At 36.7% G+C, this 20,132-nt stretch overlaps 1 non-coding gene across 1 annotated transcript; it reads right to left on the reverse strand.

Moving 5' to 3' along the window:
- Positions 1-14,091: 14,091 nt before the first annotated feature.
- On the reverse strand, positions 14,092-14,198 carry LOC141650345 (small nucleolar RNA R71). Its single transcript, XR_012546385.1, has one exon. It is a non-coding gene; the product is annotated as a small nucleolar RNA R71 (small nucleolar RNA).
- Between the last annotated feature and the right edge of the window lie 5,934 nt (positions 14,199-20,132).

A 20,132-nucleotide genomic window follows, 5' to 3' on the forward strand; every position in this document is an offset into this window, starting at 1 on the left:
AAGGACGGGTAATGTTGGTTTGGACAACATGGTATCAAATAAGACAATATGAATTGGTATTTTGATGGGATTTTATAGAAAGAAAATCAATGACTCTCAATTTTCTCGTTTGAGTTGCTAATGATTCTTCAATTGCCTGTTTAATTAATGGTTCTTCAATTGCCTCTTTAATTAGTGATTCTTCAATTGTGTTTTTATTATTTGACCATTGCTTTGACCGGCTTAAAAATTATAGAATATGAATGGTTTTCTTCACCAACAAATATTGCAACTTGCCCCTTTATTGCTTGAATGGAGATATTGTTTTATTGTCATTTTGGTGCATTTTAAAGTACTTGGCCCTATGTTTATCTTGCAAAGAAACGGTCGTGAACTTTTATGTGAGCAACTTTAACAACTATTCCGAATAATTCCAAGGAAAGGTTACATATATTTAAAATATCACATTTTGTGTTATAATAATATACTCCGTAGTATATATAAGATCAGATTTGGGACAAAAAGTAAGAGAGTAAAGTAAGGATCAAAACTTTATAGGTGAACTCTAATAATTATTATTAGTAGTATAAGATGAGCAAAACTAATTACACATTTCTCGGAATCACGCAATAAATAGAGATTTATGCATATACGATTCTAAACATAGCTTCTTCATATTCGAACATTCATCAAAAATTATAATCAAAACAATACTATTATACTTCATACGAATATTAGCCTTTCCTAATTCAGGAGAAAATAAAATATAAACAAATCATTCAAAAAAATTATTTATCCAAAAAATATTGTGAGTTAAAGAATAGTAAATTTGATGGAAAACAAAAAAAAAATGATTTAAAGGCTTAAAAGCATTGGAATTGGAACAATGAATTGGAGAATAAGAATCAGTTTCTAACTAATTACTATCTATGCATATTATAACACTATGATAAGATCAAAATGACGTATGTGCGTCGTACTTTAACAATTTGGCTAAGCAATTTGATTTGTAACCCGTTTGACAAAATAAAAATAGAACATAAGTGTTACAAAGGAGACTAAAGTGTAGGAAAGAGTGAAGGACAATAATGTAACAATATGTCAACAACTTATTAAAGATTTTTGCTACCATTCGATATTTCAAATACACCATTGTAGAAAAAAGAAAAACCGACAAAAATGAAAGAGTCATCCAAACCAAGAAAAAAATCTGTAAATAATAGCCATTATTTCGAATCTCGTGCATTGTTATTGATAAAATGCAAAGCATAAATTAAAATCCTAATATGGCCTTCCTAGAATAGTAAATCTAATAAACTATTACAAATTCGGAAACCAACTCCATTGGTCCCTTGAACTTCGGTTTTGGCACGCATCTCGAGGTAACACCGTCTTTAATGGATCGCCTTCTTGAGTGGCACCGTCTTCAAGGAACTCCGGAATAAATAAATTACATAACAAATTACATAATTTCCTATTATACATTTGTAATTAAAATAAAATAAATCTATTAAATTACAAAACGGTGATACGAGATCACAATAAATTACAACCGAATCGATATTCCCATACATTTCGGGTAATACCAATTTAAAAACTAAGGCCATACTAAGTAAAATTACATAAAATAAAATTATGACAATCATAAATAAAATGCGCATTATAATATGTATGAACATGCCTAATTTTATGCTAAATCGCCTTTAAGGAGCCAATATCGTATATTAATCGGTTTTTACGGATTTGCGTGATTTAACCCTTTATAATCACTATAATTACATAAATTCATATTTATGTACAAGTTAATTACCCTAACCTACTTAGGACTCAAAATTAGTCTCCACTAACATTTGACAATAATTAACTTATATTTCTTAATATTGTTCATAAAAGGACTTAAAATTACAATATAATGCCATAAACTTCAAAAAAATCATAAAAAATTTCAAATAAATTTGAAATTTGAAATTTAAACTCATGAACATTCTGGAAAAAATACCATGACACTCATAATGTTCAAAAACTTAGGTTAAAAATTTCGAAATTTATCGGAAAAAACAATGTTGCGGTTTATCATCATAAAAATATGAGAAAAAATATATTTATCAACTTTTCAATTTTAGATCTAAAATATATGATAAAATACAACATGTGACGTTTTTTCTTTAGTCATGAAGTATGTTTTAGCAATTTTTCACTAATTAAAGTTACTATTCATGCTATTTTTCATCAAAAATTCATAAGTCATGCATAAAGACTTCATTATAGCCAATTATTTTACACACATCTTGTAAAATTGCATGTGACAACATACTAAATTTCTATGACCAGATTCGAAATATAACTCATATTAACCTATTTTTCCATTTAAATTAGATTTTATCATGAAAAATCCATATTCGAGCATAGGAACTCATAAAATTATGAAAATTTACAGGTCATCAAAATATAATATATGTGAAAACATATCCAAAAACCACCTGAAAAAACGAAGTTTAGCTATTTTTAGTCCAAAAACGACATTTTTATCATAAAATCACATTTTAATGCCATTATTATACAAAATGAACAATAAAAATCCATAAATTAACCAAAAAATCCTAAATACATTTTAGGACCAGAAACTTTAACATGCATAATTGATTTCGTGATATATCATAATAAACACAAATTTATAAGTTTTATTTGTTAATCGTATAACTCGGAAAAACTATAACCGATTTGCATGCAAACAACCTAAGGCTCTTGATACCGCTTGTTAGAAATCTATATCTCATTATACTCAACATATTCATATATGTTACAATTTAATTTAGTCATAAAATTAATTTGGATCTTATGCATGCAAACATGATAAAGGATAAAGAAGAAATCGTCATTCTTACAATAGAAATTTCGGATTATTGGGCACAAATGAGTTCTCCTACTCACTTGTTCTTGAGCTCTCCTAATATGGATGAACAAAGATTCAAGGATAGAATCTCTCCCAAAGATGAATACCCAAAGTAACCCCTTAAGATTAATATTATTAATACTAGAACAATATTAATCTAAATAAAATTGACCCAAAATATTGAATTTGGTCTCTTATTTTCGGTTAAGAGAAGGGAGAAGAAGAAGTAATAATCTCTCTAGAAACTCTCTATTTTTAGATGTTGTAAGAATGAATGAATACACTAACTATTGATGTAGTATATTAGGTAAATTATAGAGAAAACCCTTTGGTCTTTTCTACAAGGAAAACCGGGTAGGGGGGGGGGGGGGTAAAGGAGCCAATGCATGATCAAGGTGTTCTTCACAAGAGTAACTAGGTATGCATGGCTAGTGTTTAGGTAAATGATTATGCTTTCCACTTAAAATTAATCAACACAATATTTAGCCTAAATCACCCTCCATTTCGGTCAATATAAGATAAAATAGATTCCATTTTATCTTTGTCAATTTATCAATTTGTCACATGTCACAAGTCATGTAAAATTGTTATGCATTTTTAACATATTAAAAATCAACGTATTAATAAAAATACGTCATGTACAAAATCGACTTAGTAATTCATAATTACTTGTACCAAAATGATTTACCAATTATAAATCACAACATCTTGTATTTATAATAAATTATTCATTCAAATTCAATTGTTTCTGTAAACAATAATTTCATCTAAGTAATAAAACAATTCGATCACTTAGACCGTATCTTATTTAATCAAATTATAATGAGATACGTAAATATTACTTCCAAAATTGTCCGTCAATTTTAAGTAATTTAATTAACCCGTATCGTCATACGATCAATTAAATAATCAATTAAGAGTGTTACCCTTTAGGTATGACCTAAGGGGATCAACTGATCACCACCGTCGCACGACAGTAATGTCAAACTCTAGTCAGCCAATCATTACCGATATGTGTGGACCATTGTTTGACAAGAAATATTACTTCCCAATTGTATTCTTAAAATGAGACTTAAACATGTGATCATCATGATCGACAGTTGTGATCGCATTATTGTCGGAGGACACATATTCCAACAATCCATATCACTTTTTTTTTTACCATGTCACATTAAAAGTTGTCACGTCACAATTAAACTTGTCATGTCACATTTTTTAGGTTAGCCTTTTTAATAAGATTTTATAGATAGAAACTATTATAAGTATTATAGGTTTTATAGCCATTATACAACCATAAATTCTAATATTTTAATTTTATTTTTAATTTATTTTGTGGTATTATTTAATTACATAATTGATTGCCGAGAAACTCAGTGAGGTGAATTAAATAGGAAAAAATATTAATGAAAATTATGGGTGTTAACTGTTAAGTAATATAAAGAGTCTTAATCAATTTATTAACATATTATATTATAAAAACTAATTAAATAGGAAAAACGTTTAATTAATTTGGTGGGTGTTAAGTATTATGAAGAGTTTTAATCAATTTATTACCATGTTTAATTAAAAAAAATGAATTAAATAAGAAAAAAAGTTCATAAAAATGGTGGGTGTTAAGTAATATGAAGAGTTTTAATTAATTTATTAACATGTTTTATTACAAAAATTTCAATTAAAATTTCAATTTAATTATAAATTATAAATTTTATTAACATGTTTTTTTAAAAAAAATTCAATTAAAATGTCAATATTAATTATAAATTATGAATTTTTGATGTAAATTTCTAAGAGTTACATAAATTTTGGAAAACAATATATTTAATATACAAAAATCATTTAAGAATATAGATAATATCTTTTAATATTATAGATAAGTGAATTAAATTAATTTATAGATAAATGAATTAAATTAATGCCATGTAATAATAAATTAATGCTGGTTGACGAAATGAGCGGAAAAAGGGGGATTGTCATTGTCGGTAGGAACATTGATGATAAGAGACGGGCTAATTGGGTATGAATGTGTGTGTGGCATTTGGGTTATGCGGCTGATGTGAGCTTGAAATGTCTGTGTGGCTTTTTTTATCCTACGTGGCATTGACTACGTGGATTTAATTGGTCATTTTAGAATAGCCTTTTAATAATATTTTATAGATATGGAGAGTTATGGAATGACTCAAACTTTGGAAACAAATCACGGAAAAATCTGAAAACACGCAGAAACGAGCTGGGGAAGAGGCGCAGCCGCGCAGCAGCTGCTGCGATCCTTCGAAGAGGCGCAGCATCTGCTGCGTCATTTCCCCAGAGGTTTCCTCCTACAGTTGGCAGTTCGAGCTCGGCACGGTGGGCGGCACGGCAGTCGGCACGGCAGTCGGCACGAGCACGGCCCGACCCGGTGGCAGAATCGAGGTGGCACGAGCACGACACGTTCGTGCTAGCACCGGGCTCCGGCTCCAGATAATGGATTTCATCGTGCCCAGGCACGACACGCACCAGGCACGCAGGCCCGGCACGGCACGGCCCGGGTTGTGGCACGCCGGTGGTGGACGTTTATAGCCGTTGAGGCTGTGATGTCATGATGAATGATGAAGATGATGCTGATTGCTGAATTCTTTTTTTTCTCCTTCCTCTGTTTTGTTGCCGTTGTTGCAACGGTTGTTTTAGTTTTTTTTTTTTTTTTATAATTCCTAACTCTATAAATACAACCTCAATTCAATTCATTTCTTCACAATTCAATCCATCTCTTATTCTCTTCTACTTATCTTAATTCATATAATTTTACAATATAACTTATAAATATATAAAAATCTTATATAAAATAATTAGTTATAAAAAATAATTAGTTAATCTGGTTTGTTGAACCGAAACATCGGGTTTTATAATAATCAAGTTGTTGAATCGGGTTCAAGCAAGGGTTCAATTCTTCATTTCGATATTACGAATTCCGATAGCTTTGTTTGCCTTTTCTAACTCTACTTTTTACTATATTGTTTTAATTTTTGTTTGTTGAGTTAAATTTAGTTAATTAATTTTCTAACTCTTTTTTGTTTGTTGAGTTAAATATTAGTTAGTCTTTTAAAAATTTAATTATAATTATGGACTCGCAAAACTCGTCTAAGAGGTCACGTCATATTAGTGAGTCGGATTCTCCAAACCCCGAACCACCATTTAACATGAATTTTAATCCGTCACCACTTGAAAACATGCATTTTGCAAATACTATTTTCGAAAATCAAGCTTTTGAAGGACCTAGTACAATGCCTATTTTACCACCTTTTGTGACGGGGGGGATAAGACCACCGTCCGAACATGGGCCATCTACCGAGACATCACAACCCCAAACACAACCCGAACAACCCGTAGAAGATGTATGGTGTACCGAACAAGAAATGGATGAAATACGTAAAAAGGGTCATTCTAGTGAAGCATGGAGTCATTTTTTTAAGTGTAAAACTAGAGCAGTTTGCAAATGTAGATATTGTGATCGCATATTTAGTTGTGCTACTACGGTTGGTATCGGTCATCTAAATCGACATTGGAAAAGTTGTACTAAACGAATCCAAAGTGACCAACCTACAATAATGGACCAATTCGTGACTCACCCCGATAACCAATCGTCCAATTATAATTATGATGAATGTTCCACCCAATTGGCTAGAATGATTATTCAAACAGAAAAACCGTTTGCACTAGTTGAACATCGTGCTTTTAACGAATATGTTAAAACAAATCAACCCCGTCACAAAGAAACAAGTAGACGGGCCGTTAGAAATAAAGGCATGGTATTATTTTTGACGGCACGACAAAACCTTTTTTCTGAGTTTGAAAAGACTAAATGTAAATTTAGTATAACTGCCGATGGGTGGGATTTGGGCGTCGAGTATTCGTATATATGCATTACCGCTCATTGGTTGGATGACACTTGGACTATGCAAAAACGAATAATTGACTTTGCTAAATTAGAATACCCTCATAATGCCGAAAATACATATGCAATTATCATGAACGGTATTAATGATTACGGACTTGCATCTAAAATTTTAACTTGTACTTTTGATAATGCATCTACCATGAATTCTGTTGCTAACAAGTTAAAAGCTAGTTTAAATGATGTTATTCTAGATGGTGATTTATTGCATGTTAGATGTGCATGTCATGTTTTAAACTTATGTGTTAAAGATGGTCTTGAAGGCATTAAAACTTATCATGCAAAATTTAAAAATATTGTTATGCATTTTAACTCGGCAAAGTGGAGATTTAAACAATGGAAAGATTTTTGCGAGGCCGTAGGATATAAATGCATAAAATTTCCCGACGAAAATAACACTAGGTGGAATTCTATGTACATTATGTTGAGTGCTATGATTCCCTATAAAGAACCTCTTACTACTTTTTGGAACCGATCCTTTCCCGATAACTTGTTATTAGAGGAGGATTGGACGAAAATTTCATTGTATATTGATTTATTAGGTGCTTTTAACTTTGCAACTCTCTCTTTTTCACATGTTTATAAACCTACCGCTCCTTATTTCGTTGGTAATGTTATTCCTATTGCGCAACTTTTTAACAATTATCGTCAAAATGCTATGTTTAGCGGGTTTCTTCCAAAAATGGAGCAAAAGTTGCTCAAGTATTGGTCCTATATTCCCATTGTTTACGTTTTTTGTATGATTTTAGACCCTAGGTGTAAATTAGAGGAAACTATACAATTAGTTGGTGTTTATAGGAGTCTATTACGTTTACCGTTTGACGAAGCTCAATATAGAGAAAGAATTAGTTCGCAATTTTTTACTGTATATAACCATTACGAGTCTGTTATTGGCAACTTCACTCGTGTTTCTTCTCATCCTACTTCTAGTGCAGGTACTAGTGGTGGTGCTATTCAAGGAGCGAGCTTGACCGCTCTTAAAGGTTTGATGAGTCGAGTAAAGCCGAGTCGACAACAATCTACTCCAACATCCAACTTGGCCGAGTATCAAATGTACACTAGCTACAATTATATGCGAGGTATGACCGAAAAAGAGTCCAACAACCTTGACCTTTTGCAATGGTGGCGAAATCAAAAGAGGTCGCTTCTGGTGATGTCGGCAATAGCAAGGGACTTCTTAAGCATTCAAGTGTCTTCCGTTGCATCCGAAAGTTGCTTTAGTGGAGCAAAAAGGGTATTGGATGAAAAACGAACTCGTCTAAGATCCGATACACTTAAAATGTTAGTGTGCTATAAGGATTGGATGGATGCCGAAATCGACAACAAGACTTTGTCGATCATGAGCACGAGCTTGATTCCGACGAAACAAGCACCTCGTCAGATTCATAGTTGCATATCATATTAAATAAACTTGTATTTTATATTTTTTTCTTATTATTATATTAGATTAATATCGTTTCTTAATCGTTTCATTGTTTTTTTAATTGAATAAACTTGTAGACGTGTAGTTACATCGTTTCATGCTTTTTTAATAAAAGATTGAGGTATTTTTTTTTAACATTGTTTCTTAATCGTTTAATAAAAAAACTCTTTTTTTTCATCGTTTCTTAATTATTTGATTAAATCGAATATATTAAAAATACAAGTAATCAAGTACATTAATATTTAATAAAATTTATATTTTATTTAAATTATTATATTAATAAACAAAAAGTGCTAAAATCATACAATTATTATAAAAAGTTCTTTGTTTTTTTTTTTTTAAAAAAAAAGGAAAATATCACGATGGGCTGGCCCATGAACAAGGCACGACCAGCCCATGGGCCAGGCACGGCCCAGCACGAAAATAACCGTGCCATAGGCGGGCCGCGGCTGGGTTAGTCAAGTATGGGCCAAGCACGGCACGGCACGGTGGGCCTAATTAGCGTGCCTGAGCCGGGCCATTTTTGGGGGGTGGCACGGTGGGCCGTCACGCGGGCCGGCCTAGCACGGCCCACTGCCATCTCTATTTCCTCCTGCGGAAGAAAGAATTCCGCGTTTCTTTTAGGGAATCGCGGCGGATCTCAACTTCCTTATTTCTTAAAATAAGATTTTCGGGATATATTTTACCAAAATATATAAAATTAATTTACGGAATAAATATCTGGAATATTCCGACTCGGCATTTTGAACGGTTCTTTAGAAAATGAAGCGGTTTTTGACCCTGACTCCAAATGAACTCTAATTACTGTCAAAACGACCGTATAGGCGCGTAGATGACTACCAAGGGGTAGACACAAGTATTTGAGCTATCACTTGATGATAAACTTATGGACTGTCATAAATCGTTCCGCGTACCAAACATGCGGCCCAATCATCACTGGGTGGTTGGCGGGAGGTGCAGAAATGAGTTATCTACAAGCGGTGACATTGAAGTCTTACTTGAGGAGAGGTGTCCTTTGATTCTATGTCATGTGAAAGATCATAGTATGGTAGAGCCGACGGTAGATGAGATACCGGTGGTGGGAGAGTTTCCAAATGTTTTTCCAGAGGAGATACCAGGTTTACCACCAAAGAGAGAGATAGATTTCAGTGTGGAGTTGAAACTAGGGACGGGACCGATCTCTAAGGCCCGGTACCGTATGGGTCTTAAGGAGTTGGAGGAGATGAAGAAACAGTTGAATGATTTGGTGGACAAGGGGTACATTAGACCTAGTGTATCGCCGTGGGGTGCACCAGTGATGCGTTCATTTTATATGTACTTTTACCCCTCATTTTAGCTCGGTTTTTATTGTATATCATACTTTAATTAGTATATTTGTGAGCTAATATTGTGTTCTAGGTGTATTGTTTATATTTGTTACATTTTGTAGGAATCTAAGCATTTAGAGGCTTTTTCCTACCACATTAGCAAGCACCAAGTTCACTAAGCTAAATGGAAACAAGATGGACCAAGTATGACAATGGAAGATGTGTTTCCAAGCCCAAGCAAGAGTGTATGAGATAATGCAAAATGATCTTACAAAAGAGCCCAAAAGAAGTCCAAATTTATGAAGAAAATTTCAAGCATAGGATACTCCTTTGGATGCTCTTAGGAAGATTTATGAAGCATTAACCGGAGGTATTAAGGGACATTTATCGCATACTTAGGATTCCTTTGGCATTTAAGCAAGAAATTAAGAGGAATTAGCCGGATAACCACGCCCCCGATTGGGGCTGGCAACCCCGATCGGGGTTGACCCTCTTTTGGACTTTTACATTTTGCCCCTATTTTCTTATAAATAGGGGCCCTAATCCGTCATTAGGGATATATTCCTTACGCATTTCATACACTCTTTCACTCTCTAACCTTAAGCAAAATTCTCTCTTAGTTTTCATCTTTAGTTTTTAATATTGTTAAGCTTTTAGTTGATGTTAAATATTTGGTTCTAATTTATTCAAGCATTTGGTTCTCCTTTGTTCTTCTTTGCAATTCAAGTTCTAATTCCTTATTTCGGTAATTCTAATTCTTGCTTATTTAGTTTACATTTCTATTTACGTTTTCATAGTTTTGTCACTAGCATTTCCATTACATCACATAGTTTAATCTTATATTTTATGTTTTATCATTTAGTTTATATCATTTCTACAATCATGTTTAGCATTTCATACAACATAGTTTATAGTTTACAATTTAATATGAGTAGCTAAATTCCCTTAGTCTAGGGGCTAGGAAAGCCATGCAAAATCAAATATGTAAAATGATAAATTAGGTTGATATAATTTTGTCTAATTGTTTCTATTACATGTTTGCGCCACAACGTTTAATCTTTGGTTATTAGCCATTATCGTAGATTAAGTTTGTTAATTCGTTCTATAAATCGAGAGGCACGGAATCAGATTAGACTAAACATGTGTAGTAGGACGACCTAGTCATAAACTAGAGTTTCTCTAGGACCCGGTCTATGGTTGACACTAATATCGTGAGGTGGGTGTCTTTAAGCCTAAACAATTGACAATGTTATTATCACCAAGTTTAGCATGAACATATATTTACATTTGCATGTGTGACCCGACTTCCCTAGACTCCTTTTATCATATAGTTTACATCTTTATATTTGCTAATCATCAAACCAACCAACAAACCAAAACCAAACGTAATCGACCTTAATAGAAATCTTTCCATAGCATTTCATAACGCAATTCCCGTCTCCTTGTGTTCGACCCCTATTACTACATTAATTTTTGTCTAGGGTAATTATCTTTGCATAGGTGTGCGATAGCCTATCAAATTTTGGCGTCGTTACCGGGGAGCATGATTTTATTGCGTATTGATTTGTTGATTTTTATCTTGTTTTCTTTTGTCTTGAGGAACACTTGTTCCTTGAGACCGTTACTTATCATTTTCTAGAGATTGTTGTCTTATGCCCAGGTCTTCTCGTAGTGGAGATTTGCTTTCACCGGATTCCGAGCCCGAGAAAACATTTAGGAGAAGACGACGTTTTTGAAAAGAAGTGAAAGAAGCCGCTTCTCCCGTACAAGTTGAAAGTGCTAGAAAGTCTTACCTAGACGATCTAAAAGCTCTTGAAGAAGAGGAGGTTTTAAGTTCATCATCTCCACCACCACCATCTCCAACTAAAAAGATGGTAAAACTTTCCAATCACCCCAAGCCCACCGCGGCTATGCTTCCGGCCGGTATCACAACTACTCAAATTATCGCGCCGGAATTCGAGATCAAGCCGGCTTTCATTAGCCTTGTGGAGAGGAAGCAATTTGGAGGAAGTCCTTTGGAGGATCCCAATTTGCATGTGCAAAATTTTTGCGATTATTGCTCCATCATTCGACAAACGGGCGTTACTCAAGCCCAAATAAGGGAAATACTTTTCCCTTTTGTCTTTGAAGGATAAGGCCAAGCTATGGATTAATAGCCTTGATCGCACCGCCATGGGAATCATAAATTGGGAGACATTGGCTCTTGCGTTCTATCAAAAGTTTTTTCCACCGGAGAAAACTCAAACCTTAAGGAGCCAAATCACCGGATTCCGTCAACAAGCTCTTGAGAGCTTATATGAGGCTTGGGAGAGGTACAAAGAGTTGTGATGCGTATCTTTTATATGATGTTTTACATCCCATTTTACACGCATTTCAGAGCTCATTTGTGTAGTTTAAGCTACCATTTTTCCTATTTCCGTCTACTTTCGTATTTTTGTACATTATTGCATAAATGTGGAGAATCCAGCGGAAATTGAGCTAAATCCATCCCCGAGTATCCTGCATTGCATTTGACGTGAAGAATTCACTTAAGGAACGAGCTTGGTGCGCATTCCAAGGCCCAAAAGACAAATCCACGAGATTATAGAAGTCAAGTATCAGTCCCAGCAGTCGATCGACCACTACCTTCAGTCGATCGACCAACCCTCGGGCTCCAGAAGCTACTGTACACTGCTACTCAGTCGATCGACCACCACTCTTAGTCGATCGACCAAGCTGCTATCCCAGACGAGAATTAAAAGATTGAGGAAACGCAAGCCCATTGTATCATTAGGTTTTGGAATAATTGTTACGTATATTTTCTATATAACGTAACCTAGAACATCAGATTAATCATCAAGTTTTTACATTAAGTTTTACATATAGTTCTTTAGAAATAATTAGGGTTCGAGATTACTTTCGGTATTGAATACAATTCGCTTTGTCATTTGGCTTTGTTCTTTTCCTTCGCAATTCACACGGTACTCTCTGGTTTTATTCTGTTATTTTATTTTCGTTCATAGTTGTCGAATTGCTAGATCAGTTCCCAAGCCGAATTGCCATCTTTTGTTAATTGTTTATTTTATCGTATTAAGCATGAATTCCGTAGATTTAATCCACAATATTATTGTTGCCTTTAATTTCAGTATGAGTAGCTAATTTATTCGTGCTAGGATGTAGGGGAATTATAGTGTAGGCGGCAATATAATGAACACGGCCTGAATCGCGCGTGTCGATCGATCGCCCATACCGGTCGATCGACTGACCACGTGAGTTTTATTTTCGTTTTAATTGTTTTAATTCTTTATTCGACGAATCGAGTGCACACGACTAGTTGAATGCTTAATATATGACTGGCCCATTAGATCGAGAGATAGGGACAGTTGTTAGATCACCAATTAAAATGACTAAACTATGCTGAGATCGAAAGATAGGTAAAGTTTAGACCGTAGTCACTTTTCAGGACGAAAGTTAGTATTAGTGATATTAGGGACCTATAGCGAGATCGAAAGATGCTATTTGTTAAGAGTGGACCGAGAGGACCTCTTTATTTCCCACCTCATGTGTTTGATTTAGACTGTTTAGTATCTTTGCCGCCGAAACTATAACGAACCGACCATCCTAGTACCTCTTTTTATACTTGATTTCATATATTTCATTAGCTTACATTTCTTTTACTGCTATTAGTTGTAGACCAAATCCAATCAACCCCCCACTTTATTGTTACCTTAGACCGAAATTAAAACAACTAGAAATTACGTCTGCCTCTCTGTGGTTCGACCCGACTGCCGCTACCTATAGTTGTAGTTGGAGATTATAAATTTATTTTTGACACCTCACGACGGGTATCAACTTTTTTTGGCGCCGTTGATTCTTCGGGGAGGCAATTGTTCTAATTTTTAGCTGTTTTATTTTTAGTCTTTCTTTAGTTTAAGGGACTTCTGTTCCTTAAACTTTTCTTATATTCTTTTTGTAGTTTCTTCTTATGCGCAGGTCACAGGGTGGTGAACTAGTACCGTTCAATCCTGAGATCGAGAAATCCTTGCGCGAGTTGAGACGATCACAAAGGGTATTGCCGACAGAGGAAGAGTTGAGTACTCTGTCAAGTTACTACGAGAACGCTCTGTTTGAGGAAGATCCACCTACATCTCCTGCTTCTATTTCTTCAGCTGAGACAGTCACTTCTCCAGAAATTCCAGTCATGGCTGAAGAAGCAACCATTGCTAGTCACTCAGAGCCGACAGCTGCGAATCTCTACAAAGGATTCGAACTACCAGGGGAGGCAAGAAAATTCGAGCCAAAGCCTTCCTATATTAATTTGGTTGAGAGAAACCAGTTCGGGGGAGCTGCAAATGAAGATGCAGCCAAGCATATGAAGATTTTTATTGATTATTGCTGCTCTATACCCCCGCCGACCGGTGTAACCCAAGATCAGATAAAAGAGACCATGTTCATTTTCTCTCTTCGAGATGCTGCAAGGGAGTGGTATAGAGATTTGGATCGAGCTGCCCATGAGATCACTGATTGGAATTCTTTGGCCTTGGCATTCTACAAGAAATACTTCTCTGCCTCGAAGACGAATGCCATTAGAGCTCAGATCACGAGTTTTAAACAGGGACCTGATGAGAACTTTCATGAAGCATGGGTCCGTTTCAAGAAGCTGGTGCGAACCATACCGCACCATTGGTTAAAAAAATGGAGTCTTTGCAATCAGTTCTATAACGGGCTGTATGACGATCAGAGGGCTATTTTGGATGCTGCAGCCAATGGCCGATTTGCTGAGAACATGGTAGAGACTAAGGGGTGGAAGATCATTGATGATTTGGCCACTCATAAGGCTGAATATGGGAATTCAAGAGGAAACCAGAGGAGAGCTGCTGAATCTTCTTCTGTAGCTGCACTAGAAGCTCTCACTGCCAGGTTTGACAAGTATGAGTTGGGTGGAGCTTCGAAGGGAGGGATATATCAGGTGAATGCTGTTTCAGACGGTCCTTTCGTCTGTAGAAGATGTGGAGGAGAAGGGCATGTTTCAGAAAACTGCAGTGCTCCCTTTGAGTCTTGTGCTGCCTTTCAACATTATAGGCAGACAAACACGTACTATGAGCCGAATGCCCATCCCAACTTGAGTTGGAGGAGCCGAAATGTCCTAAATCCAACTCCACCTCCACAGCAGCAGTAGCAGCAACCTTATGTGCCCCCTCATCATAAGCAACAACAATATCAAAAGCCTCCATATGTTCCTCAGCAGCAGCAACAAACCCAAAATTCCGAGTTTGCTGAATTGAAGAACTTGTTGCTGAAAGAGTCCCAAGCTAGAGAGGCCGGGATGAAGCTACTAGAGAGCCAAATTGCTCAATTGGCTAGCAAGAGTACCACTCGAGCTCCGGGACACTTACCGACTCAAACTGACCAAAAGGAGACCCTTAATGCCATCACTTTGAGGAGCGGGTCTACCCTGGAGGGTCCTGCTATGGTCGAGGACGATCTTTGCAAAAGATAAGCCGGAACCGAGTCAAAATAAAGCTGGAACGAGCAAAGGAAAGAAGAAGGCGTCTACCAGGTATATCAGTCGATGACTGATATACCCGGTCGATCGACTAAAGTGCGGGTTACAGGAGCTTCTGGTACTGTTGAAACCAGTCGATCGACTGACCAACCTGGTCGATCGACTAGAATTGCTGCTGATGGTGATTCTTTTCGTCCTCCAATGCCTAATAATTTGAGGGATCATTTGTTTTGGGGTATTACAACTCCGACAATATTGAGGGAAGACCCGAGAGCTAATGGGTCAGTCCCGATTCCGAAGTTCGACCCAATGACGGTTAATGGCTCACATTTAAGTCGGTCTGAAGAGGGGTCAAGCTTCAACAAGGAGAAGGTAGTGGACTTCCAGCCTAAGTCCACGGATGCCGGCATGCGAGATTTAGAAGAGAGGGCTAAGCTACTTCTTACAGCCCCATATCCGGAAAGATTAGTGCCGACGAAGGAACAGGTATCTTTCAATAAATTTGAAAAAGTTATTTGTAGCTTGAATGTACAAGTACCTTTCCTTGAGTTAGTCAATCAAGTGCCCACTTATACTAAATTCATGAAACAACTCTTGTCTAAGAAAAAGCCACTTGAAAATGTGCATACTGTCACATTAACTAAAGAGTCATGCTCTTATTTGTCTCATACTGCACCCCATAAACTAGAGGACCCAGGTAGCTTCTCAGTTCCTTGTAGCATAGGTACCTTTTCTATCGAAAAGGCGTTATGTGACTTAGGAGCTAGTATAAGCGTCATGCCTTTGAGTCTAGCTAGGAAGCTGAAACTGACTAGGTTTGCAGTGACCGACATGACAGTACAGATGGCTGACCGATCGGCGGTCCAGCCAATAGGAGTCTTAGAGGACATTCCTGTCCAAATAGGGAAGTTTTTCTTCCTCGTCGACTTCGTTGTACTTGACATGCCTGAGGATGCCCACATACCTATTATATTAGGTAGACCATTTCTGCACACTGCTGGTGCAGTCATAGATGTCGGTCTAGGAACCTTGACCTTCAAAGTGGGAAAGCATTATATTGTCTTTGCCCAGCCGGCTAAGAAGAAGGACCCCATGTGGCCTGTGACTTGTAATACGGTTTCTGACAAGAAATCGTACTTTGTGCTTCCTGATATGCCTATCTCTATTCCTGTTGTAACCCCTCCGCCCCAGACTGGGAGCAAATTGGAGGAAGATTTGTCTATTTCTGATATTGCAGGAGCTTGTTTGGGGAAGGTAGAGCCACTTGTTGCTCCAGTTGTGAAGGAGCCGATAATTCAAAGAGGAGGTCTTGGTTGCCTGAGCTATGCCACTGATGAAGAAGTTGATGATGAGCCGATTAAGGCAAGGGAGTCCGACTTGGATTCTGACGAGCTGGAGGAGGTCATTGATTGGGGAGATGATGAGAGTGTTGATCTGTTGAGCCATACTGACGTGGAAGTTAAGAAGGGTGCAGCTGAGAAGATAAGCACCGTTGAGGCTACCTCTCGTAGCCAGAAGCCGACGAAGTGGGCCATACCGTGGCCGTTCTTGATCAACTATTAGTTGATCAAATGCTTTATCAAACATTTACTTTAGTGCTTTTAAGACTATTTACCGTATTTTGTGTGCGCGAGACTTCGCATTTTATTTTGCTTGCTTAGGATTTTATACGCTTTAGACTTTACTTTGGGTTTTGCGCAATTTTGGGCGCGTATTACTGTGCATTTGCAGGTTTTTAGAACTCGTTAGCTCACGTTATTGAGTTAATACGAAGAAATCCGAAGCTACAGCAGCGTTTTCGGTCGATCGACTGGTCTGCAGCTTCCAGGAGCTACTGTTCATCTCACCATTGGTCGATCGACTGGTCTGCAGCTTCCAGGAACTACTGTTCATCTCACCTTGGTCGATCGACTGCCATCTATGGTCGATCGACCACTGCCGCTGCTGTACCTGTTCACGACCCTTCCCCTGCTGTGTTGGGTCGTTTTGCGGGATTAAGGGAGTTTTCTACTCTATCTTATTTCCCGACTCATTTCTGATTTCTTCTATTTTCTCAATTATGCACACAATATCGCTTCATCATTGCTTTCTCGATTTTATGCGTGGTACTTTGTTTGTCTTTTCAGGTACTTACTAGTAGCACTGCTGGCTACTGAAACCTCCTAGCTTACGCTGGTTTGGGGAGGTTTCCTTTGCTGCGCTTAAAGTCTTGTGAGTTCCCGAGTTCCACTTCATGTCATTTTTATTTGTTTATTTTCTCGCAAATTCCCATTTCTCTTTTCTTCATTACATGATTTTGCACAATGGGGACATTGTGCGATTTGGTTTGGGGAAGGGTTTTGCGTCGCATATCATTTGCTTGCATTCACGTTTACATTTTCGTTTTGCATCGCTTATTTCATCGTTTATTTCATCTCTTATATATACAAAATTCAAAAAAAAATTGGAAAATTTCGAAAATTACAAAAAAATTGCACGTTTATTTTAGCATATAGGTCGAGTCGGAACAGTAGTATTTCAATGATGACATTGCATTTGCATTTGTTTATGCCTGAGCCTTGCTAATTGACATGTTATTAGTAGAATCGTATAAGTGCATATCTACGAGTTTTCGTTAAATTTCTTGCTGAACTTGAGACTTGACTTAGAAATTTGGCAAACTACATCATATTTCTGAGAATTAGAGCCCATAACTGGTGACATTCATGACCAGTTTAGCTAGGATGTGAGTAGTTACTCCTTATGAGACATGTTTCCTTAATTTGCATAAATATGAACTTAATCTGCTTAATACCTGTATGCATTCGGTTTGTGGTTTGTTGACACATGTGGTAGAGGTTTCCTTTTCTCGTTTTACCCATAAGCTCCACACTGCCAAAAATATCCTTTTTGTCCCATTTACTACATCCTACATTTAGCCTGCCTTTGTCAAGCTAGTAGTTTAGTTTTGGGATTGTTACTTGTTTTTGGTAGCCTTTTGCTCGATTGAGATGTTGTTGGGAGAATGAAAAGAAAGGAAAGAAAGAAGAACTGAAAAAGTTGAAAAAATAAGAAAGAAAAGAAAATGATTCGAAAAAGAAAGAAAAAAAAAAGAGTTCTGTACTGTTCGATGCGGTCGATCGACTGGCATTTTTGGTCGATCGACTGGGATCCGAAAAGAAATCAATTTCGCATGATTTAAGCCTTTATTAGATGGCGATTTTTGCTCCCATGTACTATTTATATCTTATGGGGAGTTGGTTGATTACTATTATACTGGAGATTGTGAGTTTTGTGCTTGCTATAGCACCATTTCGATTGATTATGAGCAAGAAGTTGGATATTGTCGCATGATTCTGTTACGGTACTAGCTTGATCACCTGTACCCCCACATTCCCATAAATGTTTTGCCTCTTCTTACCCATACCTCACATTTCTATATATATACCTCGGCATGTGTCATGGTCATTTGTTGGTTGGAATGCATATGTACGGTTATAGAGATTACTTTCATATTATATTGCAGGCATGTTCTTATAGGTCGTAGTTAGGTGAGAGTCTCTACAAAATTGAATTCTTTCTATCCTCCTATATATTCACCTGTGCTTATGTGTGATATGAGCGACCCGTGAGAGTCCAATTTGATAAGTTTCTATAGTCAATGGTTCAGCAGTTTTTAACGACTCCATAACTCGTTTGCATGATTCATTTGCTAATTGATTGTTGGTTATTGCATTAAACTGGTTTAGGCTTTATAGCTGCATTTCGCTCTGAGATTGAACTCGTTCCAATAGGTCATTAGATCGAGTCTAGTTCTTGCTTGGGGACAAGCAAGGGTTTGGTTTGGGGAAGTTTGATGCGTATCTTTTATATGATGTTTTACATCCCATTTTACACGCATTTCAGGGCTCATTTGTGTAGTTTAAGCTACCATTTCTCCTATTTCCGTCTACTTTCGTATTTTTGTACATTATTGCAGAAATGTGGAGAATCCAGCGGAAATTGAGCTAAATCCGTCCCCGAGTATCCTGCATTGCATTTGACGTGAAGAATTCACTTAAGGAACGAGCTTGGTGCGCATTCCAAGGCCCAAAAGACAAATCCACGAGATTATAGAAGTCAAGTATCAGTCCCAGCAGTCGATCGACCACTACCTTCAGTCGATCGACCAACCCTCGGGCTCCAGAAGCTACTGTACACTGCTACTCAGTCGATCGACCACCGCTCTTAGTCGATCGACCAAGCTGCTATCCCAGACGAGAATTAAAAGATCGAGGAAACGCAAGCCCATTGTATCATTAGGTTTTGGAATAATTGTTACGTATATTTTCTTTATAACGTAACCTAGAACATCAGATTAATCATCAAGTTTTTACATTAAGTTTTACATATAGTTCTTTAGAAATAATTAGGGTTCGAGATTACTTTCGGTATTGAATACAATTCGCTTTGTCATTCGGCTTTGTTCTTTTCCTTCGCAATTCACACGGTACTCTCTGGTTTTATTCTGTTATTTTATTTTCGTTCATAGTTGTCGAATTGCTAGATCAGTTCCCAAGCCGAATTGCCATCTTTTGTTAATTGTTTATTTATCGTATTAAGCATGAATTCCATAGATTTAATCCTCAATATTATTGTTGCCTTTAATTTCAGTATGAGTAGCTAATTTATTCGTGCTAGGATGTAGGGGAATTATAGTGTAGGCGGCAATATAATGAACACGGCCTGAATCGTGTGTCAGTCGATCGACTGCCATACCTGGTCGATCGACTGACCACGTGAGGTTTTATTTTCGTTTTAATTGTTTTAATTCTTTATTCGACGAATCGATTGCACACGACTAGTTGAATGCTTAATATATGACTGACCCATTAGATCGAGAGATAGGGACAGTTGTTAGATCACCAATTAAAATGACTAAACTATGCTGAGATCGAAAGATAGGTAAAGTTTAGAACGTAGTCACTTTTCAGGACGAAAGTTAGTATTAGTGATATTAGGGACCTATAGCGAGATCGAAAGATGCTATTTGTTAATAGTGGACCGAGAGGACCTCTTTATTTCCCGCCTCATGTGTTTGATTTAGACCTGTTTAGTATCTTTTAGAAACTATAACGAACCGACCATCCTAGTACCTC

This window comes from Silene latifolia, chromosome 3, assembly GCF_048544455.1.
Source record: "Silene latifolia isolate original U9 population chromosome 3, ASM4854445v1, whole genome shotgun sequence".
Classification (NCBI taxonomy): Eukaryota; Viridiplantae; Streptophyta; class Magnoliopsida; order Caryophyllales; family Caryophyllaceae; genus Silene; species Silene latifolia.